Source organism: Parasteatoda tepidariorum, chromosome 4 (genome assembly GCF_982258835.1).
Source record: "Parasteatoda tepidariorum strain Cologne lab strain chromosome 4, Ptep-v5.0, whole genome shotgun sequence".
Lineage (NCBI taxonomy): Eukaryota > Metazoa > Arthropoda > Arachnida > Araneae > Theridiidae > Parasteatoda > Parasteatoda tepidariorum.
The window spans coordinates 115381275-115406927 of NC_141758.1; the positions used below are offsets into that span (position 1 = coordinate 115381275).

General features: G+C 29.1%; 1 protein-coding gene across 2 annotated transcripts in view; it reads left to right on the plus strand.

Annotated features, from left to right (window-relative positions):
• The window catches only part of LOC147812587 (disco-interacting protein 2 homolog C-like), a 76837-nt gene that overhangs the window by 38218 nt on the left and 12966 nt on the right, over window positions 1–25653 (plus strand). Inside the window, exons 9-13 of one of the 2 annotated variants that reach the window (XM_087161940.1) lie at window positions 1698–1871; window positions 5679–5808; window positions 7139–7201; window positions 18442–18504; window positions 20115–20215. The gene's annotated coding sequence lies outside the window, so the exon portion shown is untranslated. Of the gene's footprint in view, window positions 1–1697; window positions 1872–5678; window positions 5809–7138; window positions 7204–18441; window positions 18505–20114; window positions 20216–25653 lie in introns of those variants that run through there. The other variant, XM_087161941.1, reaches the window with a different exon arrangement.

Here is a 25653-nt window from a genome sequence, read left to right on the forward strand (position 1 = left end):
TTAGCATATTGACTCATTTATTGTAATCTAGTCCATTTAAGCAATTTAGTCTGTTAAATGTCACTAAAACAGTTTTAAATTACTTTTTACTTTAGAAATAAAAATTGCACTAAAACATAAACAGAGGGGCATTTTTTGAGCCAGCAGTGACTGCTAGTTTTCTTCTCCGACCCAGTTTGTAGTTTCAACAGTCTCAGCTCATTGGTTTGGCAAACTGCTGCTGCGCTCATTGAATTATGGAAAAATAGACAGCTTGTCTTCTGTGGCGCCATGGTTAGCCTATCAAACATTGTTTTGCTAGTGTGAGGGAGATTTGTCTTTAGGATTTACGAATTAAAAAGTGCCAAAATAATGAGTGCCAATTAATAAGTGTAGATCATCATGGAATAAAGTGTTTGATACCTAACCATCACATTATTGTCTAACACAACAAGTGTTAGACAATGTTATTGAAGATTGAAATGTTAACAACATTAGTTCTTTTATAATGCAATTTTTTCTTTCTTCATTTTCCTGAGCATTTTGTTTCTTAAAGTTTTTAATGTAAATGCAATTTTTTGTTTGTAGTTTTAGTCATTAAATATGCGCATAGATAAATGCGATCCTTAAAAAAATACAATATTAGGTGTATCAAAAGCATAAAATGTTTTTTTTTGTGTGTGTGTGTGAGTTTTTATTGAAATGTAGTATAAATATGGCAACATTGCGAAACAAAATGGAGCAATAAAGACATTTATTTGCATGGCACATAATTTGAAGAAGAAAAGAAATATTCAAGAATTCGTTTCATTTATGAGCATGGTAGCCAGGTTAAGATATTCCATGTACATTAAAGCATAATAATATTTACAACTTAAACATAAAATTACTTTTATAAACTTCTTGAAATGGAAAAAAACTTTGAAAAACCTTATTTAATAATTGTATATTTTGTTCTCACTGCCCCATATCTCTTGTGAAGCATAACGATATTTTCGAATTTTATTATTACCATACTTGCCAATCGTTTGCTTTACTCCTGTATTTTACGACTATCACCTGTCAACCCATATATAATTTCTCTGTATTTTTTCAAGAAAGTTATTTTTAAAAACAATTTACCGAATAAAATATCCGCTGATGACAAAAATACTTCTCTTATTCCTCAACAGATAGTGCTAGCACTGCAGTACGTTGAGTGTTAATAGTTTAAGTATTCCTTGTAGTTAGGCTAATTGTTGGACGTTTTCGTGGTTTTCCCCGCCATGTACTGCTAAGACGGGTTAGTTCCTTCAAAAAGTTCTCCACGAAGGTAAATTTTGCCCTGTTCTTGATTGATCCAAGAGTCCCCTTGTCTTCTAGATTGGGTTCAAAATGACAAGGATACAGAGTTGAACATTAGAAGCCGTAAACCTACAATTGGATTGGCTGTTTAACAATGGTTATAAGATAATTTATGAATAATGGTTTAAAAAATTATCTTTAGACTAAGATTCATGTACATATTATTTTGCTAAATGTAAGTTCTTATATTATTTTCAATTTTGAATCTCACTTTTTGACTTACATGATTATGCATGGTGCATCAAAACTTTACTCGTAGCCTAATAAATGTCGATAGTAAAATCTCTGTTATTTTATTTGTTCAGTGTTGTCAGGTATGTATTACATTCATATGATTCATCATTGTTTTGAAAGTATATGCATTTATTTTGCAGCTGCTGTCAGTTCCTTGGCTTAGTTTGGCTCTCACTGTGAAGAGCTTCTCCCAAATATTTTAGTCCTTCTGCAGAGGAGTCTTCTTGATTGTGATGATGAAGTGAGATCAACCTACTATTTTAATATCTTTAATCAGAAGCAAAAAGGAATTTACTCCCAGATCATATTGAATGGTACGTCTCTTTTTGTTTATTAAATTTATAAATAAAGCTTTGAAATTTATATTTACAATAGTTTAGTGAAAGTAGGTATGAAGTGATACTTTTAGAAAAGCTTAATTTTTTAGTGTAAAATCAACTACTGCAGATATGGTTTCCAAATAGAAAATACATACAGTTTCCTAATTATCCAGGGTTTCCACTTCACAGGAGAAATACAGGAAATTTTGATTTTTTTTTCTCTACAATTTTGGAAAATACAGGGAAGTTAGTTTCGTTTCGTCTCTGAAAAAATGGTGACCACTCAATGCATAATCTATGATACTCCAACTATACTAAACTGTTTCAATTACCATAGCATTATTTAAATATGTTCATCTGTTCCTTTTTTTTCTCAAAGTTTTTCCAGCAATTAAAACTAGCGTAGTTAGACTAATGTAGCTCACACAAGACCACAGTAATTGCGTTTCCTTTAAATATATTGTCTATAATGCACATGGTGCGTTGAAACAGATTAACTTGAATGCCCACAGATGGCGCTCGAACTGAACGAACATTAATGTTTTTTTCTTTTCTGTTTTAGTTTGATTTCTATGAAGGATAATCGTTTTTATGTTATGTCCGTCCTCGCATTAAATTTGTTTAATTATTAGGATTCGTTTTCTTTTGAACACAAGCGACGCAGTAGCGAAGTCTGGTAAAAAGATAAAACCAGGTAAGAGAGAAAATTAGAATTATTTCTACTGTACCTTTTCCATGCGTAGCGTTTTTTAAAAGTTCTTAATGGTGCTTATTTAAGATTTTCGTCTTTTTAAAAGCAATTAAAACTGCTTTTTTCATGAGGTAATTTTAAAAAGTGCTTAACTTTCCCTTCTCGAGGATTTTTTTTTCCTTACCATGTTGCTTTTCGCTGCGTATTATGTAAAAGCGTGGTTTTCACATTGTTCTATTCAACGTTTTCACAATTCATTCAGCCACAATTCGTTTCGGCATGCTATTTGTCCGTAGCGTCTTTTTATGGTGGCTAATATAATCAAGAAAAGAGTTCTTTGTCTGAAACTAATTATTATGATCATGTAAAGTCTTTGAAAATTCATTTGCATATAGTGCTTAAAAATATTTTTTGAGTGCTTAAAAAAAGTACTTTAAAGATGCTTATTTTTTGTTGGGAGATTTGGCTACGCATCCTGCAATATGCACAGGGAATTTTTTTTCTTAGATTTGAGTGGAAACCCTGGTAAAGTTTTGAAATTTTTACTAGCAATAGTTTAGAGAAAAAAGATTTGAATATACAGTGTTATATTTTGAAAAAGCATTATTTTTTTAGTTTAAAGATGGTTTCCGAAAATGGTTTCTAATGTGAACAGTTACCTACTTATGCTTTATATTGTTTCAAGCTGGTGTTACGTAAATGCTGCTTGTCTTTTTTTCACTAGCACATGAAGTACACATCTGTACAGTTTTTATTAAAAAGAAATTAATCTTAAATACAAAAGTATGGTTGAAAGCAATAGATAGGGTAAAAGTTAACTGTCGGTTCTGCCCTGTTAAATAGGTCACATTAAGGTTTCAGTTCATTTAAACTAACAATGTGTGGATTTGTAGCTTAATGGTTAGGCTATCCTCTTTCAGCAGTTGTGTGTGGGGGGGGGGTCAATTTTCAGATGAGCATTTGATTTTTATCTCTAGATTTCTGTTCTGAGATCCATTTGGTATATTTTATTCAGTTTATATAATATTTTAATTTAAATTATTTAAAAATAAATTTAAACTTCCAAAAGCAAAAAATACTAAGTATTTAATTTGTCAAAATATATGGATTATTTTTCTTTTAAATTGTCGTTAAAAATTTTTTGATAAAATAACTGAATTTTTTTCAATCTTATAATAAATAATTTAAACTTTTATTAAATTTAATTATGAAAATGTAGACAAAAGTATGTTGGACTAGTTTTAAAAAAAAGGGAAGCTATTTATTACATAACTAGAAAATCATTCTATTAAAAATCAGGGATGAGATTCTTCCGCGGATTCGCGGATTTCCGCTTTTTTTTAGATTTTTCCATTTTTCCCGCTAATTTCCGCGGAAATTTTTTTGAACAAGTTGAAATATTTTATGAGGAATTTAATTTTCCGCGGAGCGAAAGCATTGAAGTCCTCATTCCTCCCTCTGAAGTTTCTCTAAAAATCATTTCCTTGGGATAAAACTGGTTGACCTTTATACAGGAATGAGATTTTTTTTGTCTCTCGAATTTCAGCCTTTTTATCAAAAACTCCGATTCTCTAAAAGTTTCGTTTTTTTAAATAAATATCCCGTTTTTTTTAAAATTCAGTCATTGAAGTAAAATAATTATATTTATTTACGATTTTCAAAGATAAACAGAAAATTCAATCTACGCCCTAGCTGCTAACCCTTCCGCATTTTTACTTATTTTAGCTATTTTCTCCGATTTCACGCACAGAAAATAAGATTTTCCGTATTTTTTATCCGTCGGCTGAATAGCTCGTATTTTCGTAATTCAGATCTCGATTTTTATTCACGCGATTTTAATATCAATCATCGATTTTCGTATTTACCTGATTTAAAAGTTGCACATTGCGATTCTTATTTACGCTATTTAAATATCGTATATTATGATTCTTATTTACGACATTTAAAAATCCAATATCGTGTTTTGTATTTATGCATTTTTAAAATCTCGATTTTATTATCAAATCTCGATTTTCGTATTTACCTTTTTTAAAAGTTGAACGTTGCGATTCTTATTCAGGCGATTTAAATATTGTACAGTGCGATTCTTACTTACGAGATTTAAAAAATCAATATCGCGATTTGTATTTACGAGCTTTTAAAGCCCTATGTAGCAATTCGTATTCACGTGAGCTTAAAATCCAATATCGTGATTCGTTTTTGTGGTTGTAATATCGCGCGATTTAAAAATTATGCATCGTGATCAAAAAATTAAAAAATCATGATTTCTATTTTCGCATTTTTTAAATTCGATGTAGAGTTTCATATTTACGTGATTTAAAAGTCTCATATCGGGATTTATATTCACATGGCTTACAAGTTTAAAAATCGCACTTTTTTGTCAAATTTTTGTTTATATATATATATTTTTTTTCTTTCTTTTTTTTGTTTTTTGGATTTCCTCTTTTTTACTTTCTGACTACTCTCATCCCTGAAAAATGCAAAATTTATTTCGAATGTATTCTGATTATTTGAAATTCAATGGATTATAGTTAAGTAATAAATAGTCCCTTTTATCTTTTTTAAACAAGCGTGATAATATAGTTTTGTTTAGATTTTCATAATTAAGTTTAATGAGAACTCAAATTTATTATAAATTTAAAAAAATCTAGTTATTAAAACATATTTATTACAACTTTTTTAAAAAAATATAATCCTTAGGTTTTTAATTAAAAATATTGAACATCGATTCATTTTTTTTGTTCTTATAAATTTTAAGTTTTTAAAAAAAATATTTGAATTCAAAAATAGCTTATAAATTGAATAAAATATAATAAAAAAATATGCACTTGCGAAATGATAGTTGATAAATTCTTTCTCCTCAGCTGTGATACAAACCCTCGACCTCTCTTGTATAACTTGAACAGACAAGCATTTACACTACAAACCATAATGAGCTGGAAAGTTTGTTAGTTTAAGATCAACTGAAACTATGATGAGGCATATTTTAACCTAGGGGCAGAGCTGGCAGCTAATTTTTACCCTGTCTAAGGTTTTCAACTATGCTCTTTAAATGTTCCACATGATTAGAATAGCTCCCTTTCATTTCTCAACAACGCATTTTTTTTAAGGTATGTCAATTTCTATCGTTGGTTTGGAAAAAACTTTGCATCAATACACATTTAGAACCTTCAGAATTGCCCTTCGATATCAAAAGTGTGCCCGTGGCTACTCAACCTTTGATAGAAGATAAGAAAGCTGGTAAATTTCTTTTAAATGGAATTTAAGTGTATTTATTATGTGTATGCAGGGTATCTGAGCACCTGGAAAGTCATGAGAAATCATGGAAACTCATGAAGTTCGTTATTGAACAAAATTTGTCATGAAATGTCATGATTTTATCTATTTTTTTAAAGAAAATCAAGTAAAGTCATGGTTTTTGGTCACCGAAAAAATCTAATTTTTGAAATGGAATTTACCCCCACCCTTCTCCAATTTTACGGTGTTGTGAATATCTGAATTTGTAACAAAATCCCTACGAACAGTCATATTTTATTAAATCATAAAATGTTTTCATCATGTTCTTTGAAAATTATGGCATTTGAAAAAAAAAACAGATGATTGTGCTCCGGAAAAATCCATATTCTCGGATTTTTCGGTAAACGCGATCTGGAAGTTTACGGAAATCCAAGGTTCAAAATTCAAAAATTTCAAGAAATTGTTGATCACATTTATGCATAAAAAATTATGTTTTATTTAGAAATATTAGAACTCGAATTTATACTTGGCATCAATTTCATTTGTAAGTATTCTTTCTGGTAGAATAATAAATGTGATTATGGATAAAAGTAAACTTACACATAATTATACATTTAAATTATGCTGCATATAATTTATTTAGAATTTCATGTTTTGAAAATAACAATGATTTAAATGTATAAAGACGTTAATTTTTTGAAATATGTAATTAATGATTTAATTAGAAAAATTTTCAGGATTTTTGAGTTGGGCTCACAATCACCCCTTAAAAAATGAAAGAAAAAACAAAATTTCTTGAGCGAATTATCTTTTTAACTTCTGTGATTACAGAATTCTTGTTATTATTACATTTTTTATGTTATCAATTCAAAATTCTAACTGAAGCAAGCCAGTCATTGACGATTTTTTTTTATTCCGAGATGAGAGCAGAAAAATTATGAGTCTTTTTTCTTTCCGATGAGCAAGAAAAGTATCTTTAGAATATAATTCTGCTGAAAAAAAAAGAAAAAAAAAATTTGCTTTTTATATTTTTTTCAGCTATTTTATTGTTTCAACTCTTTCAATTATTTGTTTTATTAAATTTGAAATCTATAAATATGAAGATGCAGAGCATAACAGTTTTGGCTATACCTACAATTTCAAATAATGTTATTATAATGCTTTTTTAAATTTATTGCTGCGTTTTTTTTTCGGAGAAAATAGTAACTTGGTTAAGTCATGATAAACTCTTCCAATTAGTCATGGACAGCCATGAATTTGAAAGTCTAAAATCTTGCAGATATCCTGTCTATGTAAGTATGATTATTTGATATTGTTGATTTGTTATTTTCAGATGTTCCCATCATTGGGAAGTCCAAAGATAAAGTTGCTGCTTCACGTCAAGATAGATTTGCAGGTGAGGTATTTATCCTTTTCTTTATTTAGTTTAATACTATTTTTTGAAGGTCTTGTCCCAAAAGCCGCAGTGCCTTAAATTTTATACTGCATGTGAAACATTCTCCGGTTAATCCGACATTTGTGCCCTTCTCCTTTATTGAATTATTATTTCCACAGCAAGTGATGCTGAAAAAGTTAGTTAATTTGTTTTTAAATAACAATTAATAATTCTGCATACAGCTTGATGTTTATTTTGGCAGCCTACTGCTTCGTAGGAAATAGCTGTCTAGTTTGTTTTCCAGATAAAAATTGTGTTTTTCTAGAGCGTCTGGAGTGCATGGTTTCTAAGCTCAATTTAAAGCATATGCCAGTGCACCGGTGTAGCAGCTATCATCTTTGATGCATCGGAGCTCTGATTAAGCGGCCAACATGAAAAGACGCACGCCATGTAGCGTTATAAGGGTTTAACTTTTATTTTTTCTGTTTTTATTGTACTTTTTAACGGAACATTTCAGGTAACCAATTGATTTATTATGATTTCGTTTAATGTATATTGATATATAAACCTGTCATAATGGGTATATATGTTATGGACAACTTAAAACTTGAGTGTGTAATAATATCGTAATAAAAAATGAGATTTTTGAAATCTCATTGAAAAGTTGTAATAATTGCTTAAGAGTCATTAAGATTTACGATAAAATCAGAAAAAACTCGTGACGAAGTTATTATTTAAAATCTCGTGGAAAAGCGTAGAAATAACTATTTGAAAAAAAATCCGTCATTTTAACGATAAAGCTTACAAAGAAAGTGTAGTGAAATAGGATTATTTGAATGCGTGATTCAACTTCAGGATTAATAATATTATCACATTAAAAGTTTCAAGATTTTTAAAACTTTGCGAAAATACGTTGTTATAACTGCCGAATAATCCAGAGATATTCGATGAAATCGACAGAAGTAAATCGCGTCAAAAAATGATTAATCAAATATGCGATAGATAACTGATTAGACAAAAAATCGTATTAAACGTTTCGGGATTTTAAAAAATGTAACGACATAGGTAGAGTTGTAACTGACGAAAGAAGGATCGAAACGTCACTTGGATTTACGATGTAAAAAATTTTTTTTTTAAAAAGCTAGTTTAGAAATGATTACTAAAATTTAAAGTTCGTGTATCGTACTATCGTGTTAAAAATATTTGGTTTCTTTTAGCCGCGCAGAATTCCATACAATGACCACACAAAAGAGATCTAGAAATAAAATAGATTTACTATAGAATCTGTCAAAATTGAGCACGTCAAAAAATGATAACTCATAAAGAGCAATATAAAATTTTCAATATTTTTATAAAAACATTTTGGAAGAATTTTTTTTTTGCATACCTGCCATGTCTCCTGTATTTCATTACTGTTTCCTGTATACCCGTATATTCTCAAATTTCTCCTTATTTGTTGAAGAAATTTTTTTTTGAAAAATTGGCGATAAAATATCGGCTGGTGGAAAAATACTAATCTCATTCCTCAACAGATAGTGCTATTTCCGGTACTGCAGTATGTTGAGTGTTAATAGTTTAAGTAGTTATAACTAATGGTTTAAAAAATCTTCTTTAGTATAATATTTATATACATATTTTTTACTTTACTAAATGTAAGTGTTTATATTCAGGGTTCTGTTTAGAAGAAATTTGGGTCCTTTAACGGACCCTTCACAAAATATCTTTTCATAAAAACGGACCCTTCACAAAATATCTTTTCATAAAAACGGACCCTTCACAAAATATTTTAACTTAAAAACGGACCCTTCACAAAATGATTTTTCTTTTAATCGGACCCTTCACAAATTTGTTTATCTTCATTATTATTTTGTTAATCGAATAAACCCTTTACTGGGCAGAAAACAAGAAAGATGGATGTAAACGAATTAAGTTTTGTCTTCGACAGACGATTCTTCCATTATTCGTCCGAAATTAATATTCTGCGTTCAGCAGTATAGGCTAAATACCAAAACTTTGTATGTTGCATCTCTAATTTAGAAGCAGCAATTGTTTATTTTTTAAAATTTAACTTTTTTAATTATAATTTTACAGTGTTGAGCATAATCTTGTACGTCTTTACAATTTAAAAACTCCTTGAAAAAAATTTTTTTTGCAATAACGGACCCTATTTGCACAAATTCATAAAAGCGGACCCTGCTTGAAAGAATGTGAGTAATTTTTTCACAATTTCACGAAAAACGGACCTTTCCCAAAATGTCTGGACAGACCCCTGTTTATATTGTAAAATAAATTGTTCCTGCGTCTAATTATGCAGTGATTTCTGTCACAAAAAAAAAATTTCTTGTTTTTTAATTCAAAAATTATCTCAAATATTTATTTGTCCCCTTTGTCACAATTTTTCTTTTAATTTTTTTTATTCATTGCGTAAAAAACCTTTTAACTTAATAACTGGTTTCTACAATAAAGTTTATTATTACAATCATTTTATGTTATATATTTGAAAAAAGAGTTTTCAAATTTTAAATTTTCTCATATAACAGAGAGGACAAAACTTTATGTTCCCTCAATTACACAAAATTGAGAGGTTGACCATTAAAAATTAACTCTCGGAATGTAAACAAGTGCTAATGAATCCTGATTCAACTAGTTTAAACCAGTTCCTCCACTATTAAAGCCCACTTTTTATACAAAGCTGTGCCATTTTTATTTGTTAGTGTGTTTAGTTTACAGTTAAAAGTTTTTTAAGTGAGTAATCAATAGGGAAAAACAGCCGCGGAAAGAATCAGAGAATATGGAACTAGATTTTCAGTTTCCAAGAAATACAAATCCAGTGTAAAATAAAATTGTTGAGAATTTCATTATTCAAAATTAAGTAGAATTCTAACTGACATGAAACTTATAAATAGATTATTGCAAATAAAACATGTAAGAGAAAAAAAGACGTTCAGAAATCCATATTTCTGTTCAAATACTCTATAATCCAGATATGCAAAGGTTTCGTGAACTCGAAAAATGTTAATCTCTTTTTTTAATGTTACTCAATCTTCTGGAGAATACAAAATGCTGCATATTACAGAAAACAAATTATGGCAATCAACGCTAATAAAAAAATTGTAACTGTAAAGCGAGAAAAAAATAGAAAAATATAGTCCCCAAATATCAAGTAAATTAAATGAATTTACTAAATAGAGGGGAAATAGTAAAAAGAATATACAAATACCTTACGTAATTTGCATCTATATTTATTAATTATTTTGGAACAAATTATCAGCATTTGATGTTAGCTTACATAATATACTAAAAAAAAACTGCTATAAAAAATACTAAAGTCTACATTTATAAGAAAATTGAAATGGCAAAATAAAAAAAAACGCAAGAAATAGAAAAAAATATATATCATAATTACCACTTACTGCGAAATAATAAAGATAGCGAGGAATAAAACAAAAACAATATATATACAGGTATAAAAACGATACTAGCGGATAAAACCTTACAACGGACCACAGTTGGCCCGCTGGCCGTAGTTTACAGTGTTTTGGACAGTTATGAATGAAGCAAAAGAGAAAGAGGAAAATGGATCGTTTTGAATTCAAAAGCAAAATTTTATTTCTCCATATTATCTAGGAAAAAATGGAGATAAGAAAATAAAATCATCAAAAATGCTCTTAAAAAATAACGCGTCGTAATAAAAACATATTCGATAGAAATAAAAAATTTCACAAAAAGAATAACAGGAAAAAAACAGTTCTAAAAATCTCAGTTTTCCATATTACTACAATTTTGGGAAAAACTAGCCATAAAAGAAAAAAAATTATACCAGAAACAGTTAGAAAAAACCAGCTTCATTGTATAAACAGAGATAATTAAAAAATTATAAAAAAAGAGAAAATTGAAAAAAATAATTCTTAAATTCTTAAAACAAAACTAAAAGGCGCAAATTTTAGAAAAAAGTGATGATAGAAAAAGTTTATCAAAATTAGACCTAAAAAATGCGCCTGAATAAAATCACCCGTTAAAAACAACGTTAAAATCGCCCGTTAAAAACGAATAGAAAAATTGTTTTTAATTCTGAAAAAAAAACTTTATCACTGAAAATCACAGTTTTTCGTATTGCCGCAAGTGGAGAGGATAAAAAAAAATAGTTTTCTTCATCATTAAAATCTTATTTAGTAATCTTGTGACGTTTACGAATGAGAGAATAGGTGGGAGACCGGGATTTCCTGGTTGGTAGAGCATTGGTAGAGACTTCCCGTGTAGTGACTGGTGCACGTTAAATCTGTCGGGTCACAAAATCCTCCATGTTTCCATAACAAATCATACTTCTGCTGAAATAGATCGTTATCAGGTTCAGGCCAAAATCATGATCTGTGTATGTATGAATGGGTTAATCCTTTAAACGGTCAGTGACGTGTGTCTGCCTTCTTGCCGTAGATGGAGTCCCTGAAAAACAAAAAGCTCACCCTCTGCTTCAAAATTCGCTTGGTTTCACCCAGCATGCTTGCTGGTATAGACAAGTGGCATTCGAAACAACAATATGTGGATGTAAGTTTTGGTAGCATCTTTCAGGCGTAATATTAGATTGATGGGATTATGATTAATGGGATTATGAAAATTTTCGTTCGGAAGACAATTGTTCGATGGGCTAATTTGTGGAGGTGAAATTGAAACTTTTTGTTTCTAGGTAAAAATTAAGATAAACTTTGCTTTGCTTGCTTTTGGTTGGTTCTTTTAAATTGCTGTAATGGGCAAACATTTGAGTGCGAAATTTAGGATTGTAGTTTCTAAATAAAAAATTAGCTGAAATTTGTTTCAATCAAAACTAATTTTGTGGGTGGGCAAACAAAACTTTACGTTGGTCATATAATTTTTTTGAAAGGAAAAATGCTTGGGAGTTTAAGTTTATACTTGTTGTTTATCGATCAGGAATCAGCTTAGAGTGTTTTGACCATACCTTTTGTAATTGAAGAGTTTTTCAAAATTTAAACATTAGTCTCTATGCCAGAGATTCTCAACCACTGTGCCGCGGCACTTTTGTGTGCCGCCAAATATTAGAAATGATACAGTAAAAATTATAATGTTTTTTTTTCATTATGAGTAAAGTTTAAATTAAAGAAAAGTGTACACACACACACACACAAATATATATGTGTGTGTATGTGTGTGTGTGTTTGTGTTTGTGTGTGTGTGTATATATATAATACCGGTGTATCCACACCGATATTTTTTAGTTAATTAAGAGTCAAAACAGCATGATTAACGAGTCCAGTTTCGGCATAATCTTTTATTTTACTAAACGATGGTGAAATAGCAGTTTCAATCCTCTCCAGCCGGAGAGGGATAGAGACAGAGTATCAGTCAGATCTGACGGAGTTTAGTTTGTAAGCATGAAATACCAAAAAGCACGCAAAAATCATTGCTCCTCTGTTTTATACGATAATTAAACTGTGTGAAGAGGTCAGTCATATTGCCTTCCTTGTGTATTCTTACGCCTCATCAAATTATTTATTACTCATAGAAAATCGTTTAATCCTTCCTTATATGGAAGTGAGAGATCTTAAAATAACTTCTCTTTTGAAATATAAATCTAATTATTATTCATTGGTATGTTTTCAACCTTGAAGTCCATATATATATATATATATATATATATATATATATATATATATATATATATATATATATATATATATATATATATATATATATATATATAAGTTCAAAAAGAAGAATAAAACAAAGGAAAATTATAGACATATGAAAAAAAGGTGGTGGGAAATAATAAGTAAAAAAAATAACAAACAGCATTTTATTTAAAAAAAAAATGAAAAAACCGGAAAAAAAGCCGGAAAAAAAAAGATATAATCACAATTTTGAAAAATGTTGTAAGAGCTAATCATTAAAGTCAGCTATGCAATTAATAAACAAATTAACGAAAGATAACTAACTAAAATTAAGCTAATAATTAATAATTAGCAAAAAAGCTAGTTAACAAGAAATCACAAAATAATAACAGTTATTAATTATAGAAAACAAGCTAACAATTATTAAAAAAATAAATAACTGTTACTAACTAATGAAAAATTGGTCGAAAGAAATAACTAATCCCTTAATAAATGTGCTTTTGTAGTACATATTATTTTATTTCACATTCAAAATTATTATCACAAACTATTTAACACAGTGTAAAATATGTAATTAAACAACTTTTAATCTAATTTTTTTCATTGTGTGCCGTCAAATTTCGAAATCGTTAAAAGTGTGCCGCAACAAAAAAAAAAGGTGAGAATCATTGCTCTATACCATTAAATAGCTAAAATTTTCATAATTTTGTTGGATGAGATAATGTTACTTTTTGTTGCTTACGTGTGTTAACAAATTTGTACAATATGAGGAAATTTATAGGCAAAATTCTAGCTTTAGATTTTTATTGATCAGAAATCAGATCGTTGGTCTATCGATCAGAAATCAGCTAAGGAGTATTTTGATCACACCTTTTTTGTTTTGCCAGTTTTGCTAAATTTAAACTTAATAAATAAATTTAAAAACGTTTTAATTAATATTTTTTTCATCTAAAACTCATTTTGAAATAATAATAATTTCATATGAAATCTAATTGTTTCCCATTCATTTTACGAAATAGATTGTTTTTATGATGAGATTAAATTACGTCATAAAATTAATCGGTATTTTGTTATACAATAAATCATAGTTTTAGTAAAAATTGTAACTTCATGCTGCATGAAATTTCAGGTTTTTGCAAATATAATGAACACTTCTAAGCTTATTTTTTCTGACGAAAGGGGAGGAAGGTAATAAGCAATGCTTATGAAAGATACTAAATTTCCCTTCATTTTTATAAACTAACGACATCCTACAATGAGCCAAGGTTGTACCCTTGCTTCCGGGCTGAACCATCAGGGTATTAAAACTATGTCTTACATATTACCTTTAAATGTACCAATTGTGCAATTTCCTTTTAATATTTTTTTTTTTTTACTAGTGACATATTAAAACTCGATCTGAATAACTGGAGCTGTGAGTAGTAATTAAGTATAAAACTATACTTTGTAAGAGTAAAAGATTGGTAATGTATAAAAGCTAACATGAGAGAAAAAAAATACTTAATAAATCAGATCTTAGAAATTCAGATATTATAGGTTCTTTGCCAGTCACTTATCAAAACAAAAAAATTTCAACTTCCTTTAAAAAATAAATAATTTAAGTTCTTTTTTCAAATTGTTTACTAGTTTTGATATAAATTTTTTTTAAAGTAAAGTGTTATTAACTAATTATCACACATTTAATTTCGAAGATAATTGTTCCTAATTATAAAGCTATATATTTTTAACAAAAAGAGTGCAAGAGGTTGTTCTTCAAAAAAAGATGTATTCGAATACAGAAATTGATCTTAATCGGTTTTCGAAAAAGAAAAAAAGACCGTATTCCAAAATATTTAAAACAATTGAAGTTTCTAAGACGTTCTAGTTTTTTAAATTATTTTTAGACCATATTAAAAAAATAAAAAAATTTTAGTTTGAACTTTAAATACTGGAAATAAAAATTGCAATTTTTACTTCTTTTCAAAATAACGTGGTTCAAGAAATATTTAGCTACTTTTCATAATAATTAAGTGGCCACAATATAGTCTTTTCAATGTGATACTAAATTCCTAAACTCAGCAAATTTTGTTAATTTTACCATTAAAAAATTTTAATGGTAAAATTAACAAAAGTTTACTTCGCTGACATAGTCCTAACGTTTTCAGGGTGGCCAACCACCTTGAAAACCTGGAATTATCAGGGAATTATTTTTATGCTGTAAAAGTCAGGAAAATTTGGATAAAAACCTGGAAAAATCAGGAAATTTTAAAGAAATGTCGGAATTTTTTTCCTCATTTGAATTACTCTATCATGTTTCATGTATCCACTTTATTCAGACTGAAATTTATCTTCAAACAGTTGAAATATCATGAACTTAGTAATACTTTGCTTGCATTAAAATTCTTTCCATAATTACCCTGCTAAACTAGAATGCTATATGAAACTCTCCCATGTTACTAAACAATTGGCGGAATCTTTGATCTATTCGGAGATAATGGGACTAAGCAGTTTAGGAATTGTAATAGAAGTGAAGGAAGGTTTCAGAATATGTTTGCTCGGTAGGCGTAATTCATTTACTGTTCAAGTTTGTTCCAATGCTTTGGGGATATTTTTTTTCTTTCAACAAAATGTTTTAGTGTTTTTAAGTTTCCAAAAAATAATTGGTTATAATTTAATTATAGATTTTATCTTGCACTGTTTTTTTTTTAAATCTTTTGCCTTCTCATTCAATGAATTATTTTTTCTCGACAAAGCCAACCAATCACTCATTTTCTTGAATAGCTAATAGCAGAATTGTTACAATTGTTGCATTTATGCTAATTTTCTAAATTTCATTTTAACCCTTTATAGCATATTTTATTGAAAAGAAAAAGGTTCTTTTATGAACCAACTAGATGTTAACATTAAATGTTTAATTTGGTAACTATTTGATTTTTGGTTCAAAATTCGAATTGTGTATTAATCACAATGTCGGAAGTTCGTAAATGTTTTGCTCACATTTCACAGATATTTCCGAAACTGTTTCTCCTTTTACCCTAAAAAGCTGGCAAAAACCAAGGAATGTATGAAAATCGTGTTAAATGATGAACTTGGAACAGAAATTTTTATTAATTATATTTGTTTATTAGTAAGAAGGAAAACGAAACCTTGTATTTTTGCACTGTACAGGTTTCAAGTTGGGCAACCAGATGACCAAAATTTTAAAATTAATATTAAGTGAATAAGATATCATTTCCAAGGTAAAAAACTGAAGATTTAGAAATAATGAGTTTATCTTAATATCAGTTTTCATTAAGTTACAGACTATTAAATGAAGGGCAACATCATTTGAAATTTTTAACTGTGGTAAGTGAATCTCTGAGAAAATGCAGTCTTTTTTTAAAAAAAATTCACACTAATAGTGGAAAATGGACGAAATAATAATTAAAATGAACTGCAATAAATCAGGTTATTAACAGGCACAAATGTGTAGAAACATTTCGCACTTTGATTTACAAAAAAATTCTCATGTACTTGTGATATTTTACATGCGATACCAAGATACATAATTAATCATACTGTGCAACTAAGATTTAACAAAATTAATTTATTTTCCTATTTACAGCAAGTTTTTGATAATAATAAGTATTTTTATTGTAAATTAATAATAATTTTTTTTTCATCAGACACCACTGCTTTTCTTTTTATTACATTTGTTAATTATTTATTTCTCCTTCTTATTTTTATTTTTCTTTATAAAATGAAAATGAATAGAAACCACCTAAATATTCCTTTAGGTTAATTTACAATAATGTATTTCACCTCAGTAACCTAATAAAATTTGTTTAACTATGCTGTGCTTTAAGTTATCATATAAATAACTTGAAATTGATCAATGAAGTTTATATATATATATATATATATATATTTTAATTTAATTTGTTTATTTATTCGAGGTATGCAACTCAGTTTTAATTTTTTGAGAAATAATTTTACTTTATTTAGGACATTTTGAATCAATCATTTTACTCAGAACTTGAAAAATGTATGTATTTAAAGAAAAAAATTCAGAAGATTTTGTAGTTATTTATTAATTTTTTGAGTGAAGAAAATTTTTTTAAAAGAAATGATAAATCTACTTGCATAGCAAACTACAAGAATAACACACATCCTTTTCAATTATTAGGTAATTGGAATAAAAATTGTTAGTAGTTATTGGGCCTGTAATTGGCAAATGAAACTGGAGAGAGAGTATTAAAAAAGGATAAAAATTTATTCTAGAATTCATATAAAAAAATTTTTTCGTAAACTTGGTTCATCTCTAATGCTACAACCCTGGGACATATCTTGCACACTTAAAATTAGAGATTTTTCAACTGACTTTTACAAGATGGAAAATTGTATAATACACATTGATCCATCCATTCCAACAGGAAATAAAAGGCAATTTAAAATTTTTTTGGGGTCACTGTATTTGCTATTTAGTACATTTTGAGCAAAAACTAACACTTTAAAACATTTTTTATTCACTAAAAGTAATATATTCTACAAGCTAAACATATTATTTTCTTCACATCTATTCAAGATGATATATTTAAAAAAAAATAACATTTTAAATAAAATACTTTATTATATTGACACTTTTCTTGTACTCACCTGCACTTTATGAGAAAAGAAAACACACTGACCTGAAAGTTTTAAGATTCTTACTGGAAAACCTGGAAAAATCAGGGAAATTTTAAACCTGATTTGAGTGGCCACCCTAATAAAAAATTTTAGCACATTATCAAAAAGTTCAAGTTCTGGTTTTACTTACTTCAAAATAATTTAACAAAAAAACTTTATTTATTTATTTGGTTCGAAGAATGAGTTAGACGCACTGAAATTTATCCACTGTAAAAACCACAATAAATCCTTTATAATTGTCTCTACTTATTTGTTAGTTATTTATTTATTTTTTAAAATAAATTTAAAGCTCATTTCAAAATTTGCTTTTTATGGAGAAGAAAAAGATGCAAACACAGCCTTATTTTATCCTTTTTCAATTTACTTTTTTTTTTCAAAATAAATTTCAAGCTTATGTAAGCAATTTAATTTTTTGCATATTTGATAAACTGATAATTCACGAAACTTGTACTTATTATCTATTCCTACGCTACGATTTTCAATTATATCCTCTGCTGCATTATTATGTTTTTGAAAATTGAGCTTTGAGCTACTTGTTGAAAAAACTTGGAAGCTTAAAATATTTACAACTTAATACGTCTTAGTAGGTTTTTTGTTGAAAACAATTACAGTTGCCTTGTTTGTGTATTTTTGTCCCGATTAAAATTAAAATTGATCAAATACAAGACTAAATGCAATACAGCACAGGTTAATGAGTGAAGCTATCAAGGTTATGGATAAGCAATTTAATTTTTGTCTGTCTGTGATAATTCACTAAAATTCACTAAAATTGTAATTCACTAAAATTGTAATTCACTAAAATTGTAGTGATAATTCACTAAAATTGTAATTATTATACTCCTTGGCTACACTTTTCAATTTGCTGCATTTGTAAGTTTTTGAAAATTAACTACTTAATGATAAACTTGATATCTTAAAATACTTAATTTGATTGTAGATTTTTTTGTGGAGGGCAATTACTTAACTTCCCTTGTTTATTTTATTTTCTTCTAGATTAAAATTAAAATTGACCAAATTCTACACCTAATGATGACATAGCCTGTATTTCACCAACATGTAAGTATGCATTTAGTTTTGTATCACTTAGAAACACTTATTTTGTTTATCTTTTATTCACATAAAGGTCCATGTAAGTCTTAATTATTGCAATCTGTTAACATATATAAAAGAAATTCTAATTGCAACTTATTTCATATATTAAATACATTGCTTACATTTCTGTTCTAATTTTATATATAATTTTTAAAAATAATTATCAAACATCTAAGTGTTAAAGACAATTCCTTTTTTTTTACAAGATTGCAAATTTTTGGTATGTTGGGAGTATATATCGTTTGCGGAAAAAGAAGCCTAAGATAAAAGCTTTTGAAATTTAAAAAGCATAAAAAAATATCAAGTCTCCAAAATTTTCCATTCAAACCGTTACAGAGTGGGAGACTGCTAACTTATTGATTCCAATGCATATGATGTCCGTGAATCTTAAAATTTCTAGCTTTATGGTATATTTAAGACAAACATTTTCATCATGTTTTATTTTTTAAAATACTCTTGAAAAAAATATGTTGATTTTTTTAAAAAATTTTTTCATGTTTTTTTCTGGTTATAAGTATTGTTTTTTAAAAGAAAACTTTAATATGAATATCTATTAATGTCCATCAATTAATGTCCTTCTTCACTACTGTTGTATAAATAGAGCCCCTGATTTTTGTAAAATTTTAGGGGTTCAAAAATCCGATATATACAATTTGATATATGGTATTTTAATTATTCTACTCTTGTGTGTTTCTTTAAAAGACAACACCTTAGAGCGTCCCTTTTATTAATAAGTACTGGTCTCATGACTTAGACCTAGTCATATTTAGTTAGTTTTGATGATTGTTACATTTGTGTTTGGTGCAGCATGACCAATTCTAATTCTTCTGTCATTAAGTTTTACATATATTGTAATCCATAAAAAAATAGTTGGTATTATCGCCTATATGGACTTTTATTTTATTTAACAATTTTTTATTTTTATTTTCTCCTTTATTGAATGCATTGTATCATATTTCATACATTCAATGCTTTGTGTTACTTTCATAAGTAAGGGGAAAATTTTCTTGTGGAGTAAGATTAAAAATATACACTAAGTGCAAGTGCAGAAAAAAAATTCCATACTTTTTAACTATTAAAATTCCTTTATGAGTCTGGACTTTTCAACTTTATTCGATGTTCAATCTTTTTTCCATATTCAAAAGGTAGTTTTCAAATGCTTACTGTAATCAACTTGAAGAAAATAGTGAATTAACTATGAAGTATTCGATATAATCACTTTACTATTCCACAAATGTGCAAGAAGTGCCTGACTGCATCAGAAATGTATAAAAACTGTGTTTTTTTTCAAAAAGTTAGTTTTCAGTTCATACATCATTTAATCCCTCTCCTAGAAACAAAAATGGTTTATATTTCTCAGAAAATATTCGTTTATACAATGAAATTTATTAAATTTTTATTATTGTTGTTTTTTGTTATTGAATTGGCAGATGTTAAATTAGTTGGATTATACAAAGTCTTTTTTTTTAGAGTATAGAAGTTTTGCCATCAGCGATTTACCTAAGTGTTTTTAATTTTGTGTTAAAAAGCAAGTTGTTTTGTGTACTTATATTGCAACTTATAATGTCTTTCAGTACTTGGAACATTGAGTAACACATTAAAGTACTTAGTTAAGGATTGTGATCCAAATAGTGGGGAACAAGATGATGAAGAAGGCTATGAAGATGAATATGTAGTGAGTATTCTTATTTATCTTAAAATGATGGCTCAAGGAATGACTCTATAACAGTTGTGTATATTCCTTTTTGCTGCTATGATGGTGTGTGTATGAATTTTCTATGGAGTGTCTGAACAATATACAGTCAAACCCCGCTATAGTGAACACGGTTTATAGTGAATTCCCGGATATAGTGTTCGGTTCCGTGCCTTGCTATACCCGTATAATGTTATTTTTTGTGGATATAGTGAACCAAAAAAGCGATGAAGTTGGATATAATGAACTTTTTTCTGTCTTCGACTGATTTTTTTCTTCATTTTTTTGTAATAATTTCGAAATTTCTACTTCAAAATAAATACATATACCGATTTTTAAAACCATCTATAGTGAAGAAGGTAGCCATAAGCATTTTTTTCTTGTTTGCTTCTTTTATCTTACTTTCCCATCCCTAAACAAATCAAGTAGATGTTTCCAATCCAGGCAGATGATGCACCTCTAAGGTGTCAGTGGGATCAATATGCATTTTCTGTCAGAGAGAATGAGTAATTATTCATTATTGGTCAAAGAGTTGGACACTAATACGTGTTGATAAGGCCCTCATTTCAACTCTTTTTTGCACTCAGTGCAGTTAAAGAAAGTCTGCAAACAAGTGTCTCAAATTTAACTATGGCGAGCAGTAAACGCAAAATGTTCTCCATTGATGATAAAATGGGCATAGTCAGAAAAATTGAAAATGGATGTAATCAAGCTGATATTTGCAAGGAATATAAACTATCCAAATCTACAGTTCGTAACATATGGAAAAGTAGGCAATTAACAACTTCTGCTCATGAAAAAAATTTAAATGGCAGAAAAAAGTTGAGAAAAGCAGATCACAAGGATATTGAAGAAGCATTACTGAAGTGGTTCAGCATTCAAAGAAGCCGCAATCTTCCAGTATCTGGACAAATGTCGATGAATTTGCTAAGCGATTTTATGAGATTACTTTTATGTGCTTGCTCGAATGGCAGATTAGACAAGTTTAAAAAGTGGACTAACAGAAATTCAGGAAAAATTATCTGAGAGTCGGGAAATGTTTCCATATCTGATGTTGAGGAATGCTCAACAGCTAAAGATTACTAATTATTTTTTTTGTACGCAGGACGAAGAGTAATAAAAAATAACAAATTTTTTGCTACTATGTAATATTTTTCAGTCATTTATTTGAATAACGTGTAATAAAAGGGAGGAGTTTGGGAACCATTAGTGAAATTGCCCGCATAACGGATATAGTGAACTCCCGGTTATAGTGAACCAAAATTTCGGTCCCTTGAAGGTTCACTATAGCGGGGTTTGACTGTATATCTATGCACATAAGTTAAAAATGAACAGAAAATATGGAAAATATTAGAGATTAATGAAAAGTAAAGAAGAAAAAATAATGGAATAAATTTTAAAAATTTTTTTTAATCTAAATTTTATGGGAATGAATTGGTTACGAGTCTTATTAATATTGGATGAGCTATTTGTTTCGAATCTCACGCCTAATTTGACTGATTTTTTGAAGAAAAAATAATGAATATCGCTTCATCAGCTCACACGGTTATGTCCGCAAAAATAGCAGATAGCACTCCTTTTTGAGGATATAATTGTGTGAGCTGATGAAGAGGCTATATCCTTTTTGTTTTCCGGATTTTAAATACAGTCAAACGCCGCTATAGTGAACCTTCAAGGGACCGAAATTTTGGTTCACTATAACCGGGAGTTCACTATATCTGTTATGCGGGCAATTTCACTAATGGTTCCCAAATTCCTCCCTTTTATTACACGTTATTCAAATAAATGACTGAAAAATATTATGCAGTCGCAAAAAATGTGTTATTTTTCATTTCTTCGTCTTGCGTAAAAAAAAAAATTAGTAATCTTTAGCTGATGAGCAATCCTCAACATCAGATATGGAAACACTTCCCGACTCTCAACTAATTTTTCCTGAATTTCCGTTATTCCGCTTTTTAAACCTGCAATTCGAGCACATAAAAGTAGTCTCATAAAATCGCTTAGCAAATTCATCGACATTTGTCCAGATACTGGAAGATTGCGGCCTCTTTGAATGCTGAACCACTTCAGTAATGCTTCTTCAACATCCTTGTGATCTGCTTTTCTCAACTTTTTTCTGCCATCTAAATTTTTTTCATGAGCAAAAATTAAATGCCCATTTTTCCATATGTTACGAACTGCAGATTTGGATAGTTTATATTCCCTGCAAATATCAGCTTGATTGCATCCATTTTCAATTTTTCTGATTATGCTCATTTTACCATCAATGGAGAGTTTTACGTTTACTGCTCACCATAGTTAAATTTGAGACACTTGTTTGCAGGCTTTTTTTAACTGAGCTGAGAGCAAAAAGGAGATGAAATGAAAGTCTTATCAACACAGATTAGTGACCAACCCTTTGACCAGTAATGAATAATTACTCATTCCCTCTGACAGAAAATACATATTGATCCCACTGACACCTTACAGGTGCATCATTTGCCTGGGTTGGAAACATCTGTTTGGTTTGTTTAGGGATGGGAAAGGGAAATAAAAGAAGCAAACAATAAAAAATGCTTATCGCTACATTCCTCTATATAGCTGGTTCTAAAAATCAGTATATGTATTTATTTTGAAGTAGAAATTTCAAAATTATTACAAAAAAATTTTTAATAAAATCAGTTGATCACTGAAAAAAGTTCATTATATCCAACTTCCTCACTTTTTTGGTTCACTATATCCACATAAAATAACATTATACGTGTATAGCTAGGCACGGGACCGAACATTTTGTTCACTATATCCGGGAGTTCACTATAAACCGTGTTCACTATAGCGGGGTTTGACTGTATATATATTTTTTTTTAAATATTTTATTGTAATAATTTCTCCTCTTCTCTTTTCATCAATCTTTAATATTTTCCCTGCTTTCTCTGTATTTTCCACTTATTTTATGAGTTCTATATAATTGCAGCTTATGCGCAGCAAATAAAACTTATTCGTTTTCTTAATTTCTTTCGTTTTTTTTCTTTTTATCATTTTGTCTTTATTGGGCTATTTATACGTATGTATAGATGTTTAAAAGATAAAAATGCGAAGAAAAATATGTTTTAAGAAAGAAAACATCATTAAATAAATTTTAAAAAGAAATTAGAAGACAGAAAATAAAATAATGAAAAGATATAATTTTGTCATCAGCTCACATGATTATATCCGTAAATGACAGTATTTTATTGTATTAATACAGCCAAAGCAAAACAAAACTTTTTTGTCTTGTTACTGTAATTCATCTCCAAGTAGAATTTATCGTCAGTTGAAATGTTGACAATTGATTAAACTAGATGAGGTGCGGGGGTGATTGTCATCTAGATATACTCCAGATTTCAGGGTTTTTCGTATCATCCCTCCAGGTCTAAACACTAGGAGCAGGACATGTGATTTTTTCAGGGAATTTTCGCATATCTGGAGCCCATTGATTTTGAGAAACTTGTATTGGCCATAAGTTTTCCTGGTGGGAGTGCTAGTTTTGTTAAAGCAGCGTATGCTCCAACAATTTTGTGAAGTGAGCCTATGTTTTGAGGCGAAATTTCTTTCTAGATTAAAAGTTTGTGAAAGCTTGTTTTAGCCATGTTTTTTCCTGGTTGGGATATGACATCCGTCGTTGAACAGCCAATCCAATTTTAAGTTTAAGACTACTAATGTTCTACTCTGTAACCTTGTAATTTTGAACCAATCCAGAAGAAAGGGACACTCTTGGACCAGTACCCCCAGAGGTTTTGAATTGTTATGGGAACATGGAGGATTTTGTGACTTGACAGATTTAACGTGCGTCAGTCACCATTTACTACATGGGGAGTTTTCGGCCGGTGGGGATTGAACCCACGACCTTTTGGACATGGACCCAGTGCCAGGTTACCAACCAGGTTATCCCGGTTAGGTGGGATATTGAAATTTTTTGTTGTGCCAACAATTTTCTACAATTTTGGGCAACATTTTATAGTTTTTATGTAGTAAATTAGCTAAAACTTATTTTGGCCATAATTTTTTTATATTTTTGGTTGGGCTAACAAGACTGTTAGGATAACTATTTCCTACAATGGATGGATATTTGAAAGCATTACTCCAAAATTTTAAAGCAAAAGTTATCTTGCTCTTATTTTTTCTATAACCTAATTTTGGTTGATGGGATAATTAAAATTTCCGTTGGGATGACAATTTTGTTCAATGAGGTAATTTCTGGAGGTGAAATTAAAACTTGCGTTTTCTAGGTGAAAATTAAGGTAAATTTTGCGTTGATTGTTCTTAGAGTCCTGCAGTGGACTGATCGTAAGGACTTGGTTCCCAGTAGAACACCGAAGTCAAGCATCACTGGCTGCGGTAAGTAAGTGGGTGGTTGACCACTTTAATCAGTCTGCGTAGGGACCGAGGGTGTGCGGTATTGGTACTCGTTAAACTGTTCTAACGTAAAGTGCTCGACTTTGCGTGCAGGTCGTTGGGCAACCGAAGCGGGGGTGCCATCTCCTCTGCAGAGGATCAAAATTGTGATAGCTTGTCTTCGGATCATCCTCGGAAATGTTTCCCAGACCGTCGCCTATAGCCCATTGGCAGCTCTAGTGTGACGTAAATGAACTAAATTCTGCGTCTTACAAAAAACAAATAATGGCACTCAACGCTTATAAAAAATTGTAACGATGAAGAGAAAAAACTATCATAGTTTTCCCTAAATATTAAGTAAATTAAATTAATAGAAATTATTAAATGGCTGGAAAAAAGTAAGAAGAATATACAAATACTTTACTTAATTTTCGTCTATATTTATTAAGCATTTTTGAGCAAATTATCAACGTTTCATGTTAGCTTACATAACATACTAAAAAACGGTACGATTAAAAAAAAAGTTTACATTTATTGAAGTAGATAGAAACAAAAAATTACAAGTAAAGAATTAAAAAAAAAGAAAAAAACGATTCTAAAAATCTCAGTTTTTCATATTACCACAATTTCAGGAAAAACTAGCCATAGAAGATTAAAATTCTAGTATAAACAGTTAAAAAAACAGCGTCATTATATAAACAGACATAATAAAAAAATTAAGGAAAAAGAAAAAATTGAAAAAAATAATTCTTAATTCTTAAAACAAAACTTAAAAGTAAAAAATTTAAAAAAAAAGCAATAATAGAAAAAGTTTATCAAAAATAAGACCTAGAAAAGGCGCCTGAATAAAATCGCCGTTGAAAGTAGTAATTTAGAATTTAATTCTAATAAAAAAAAAATTATAATTCTCTAAAGAAACCTTAATCACTGTAAATCTAGCTTTTTCGTATTGCCGCAAGTTGGGAGGATTAAATAAAAAAAATAGTTTTATTCGTCATTAATCAAATTGTAATCTTGTAACGTTTACGAATGAAGTTGATAGAGCGTTGAACTAGGGCTCGAAATAC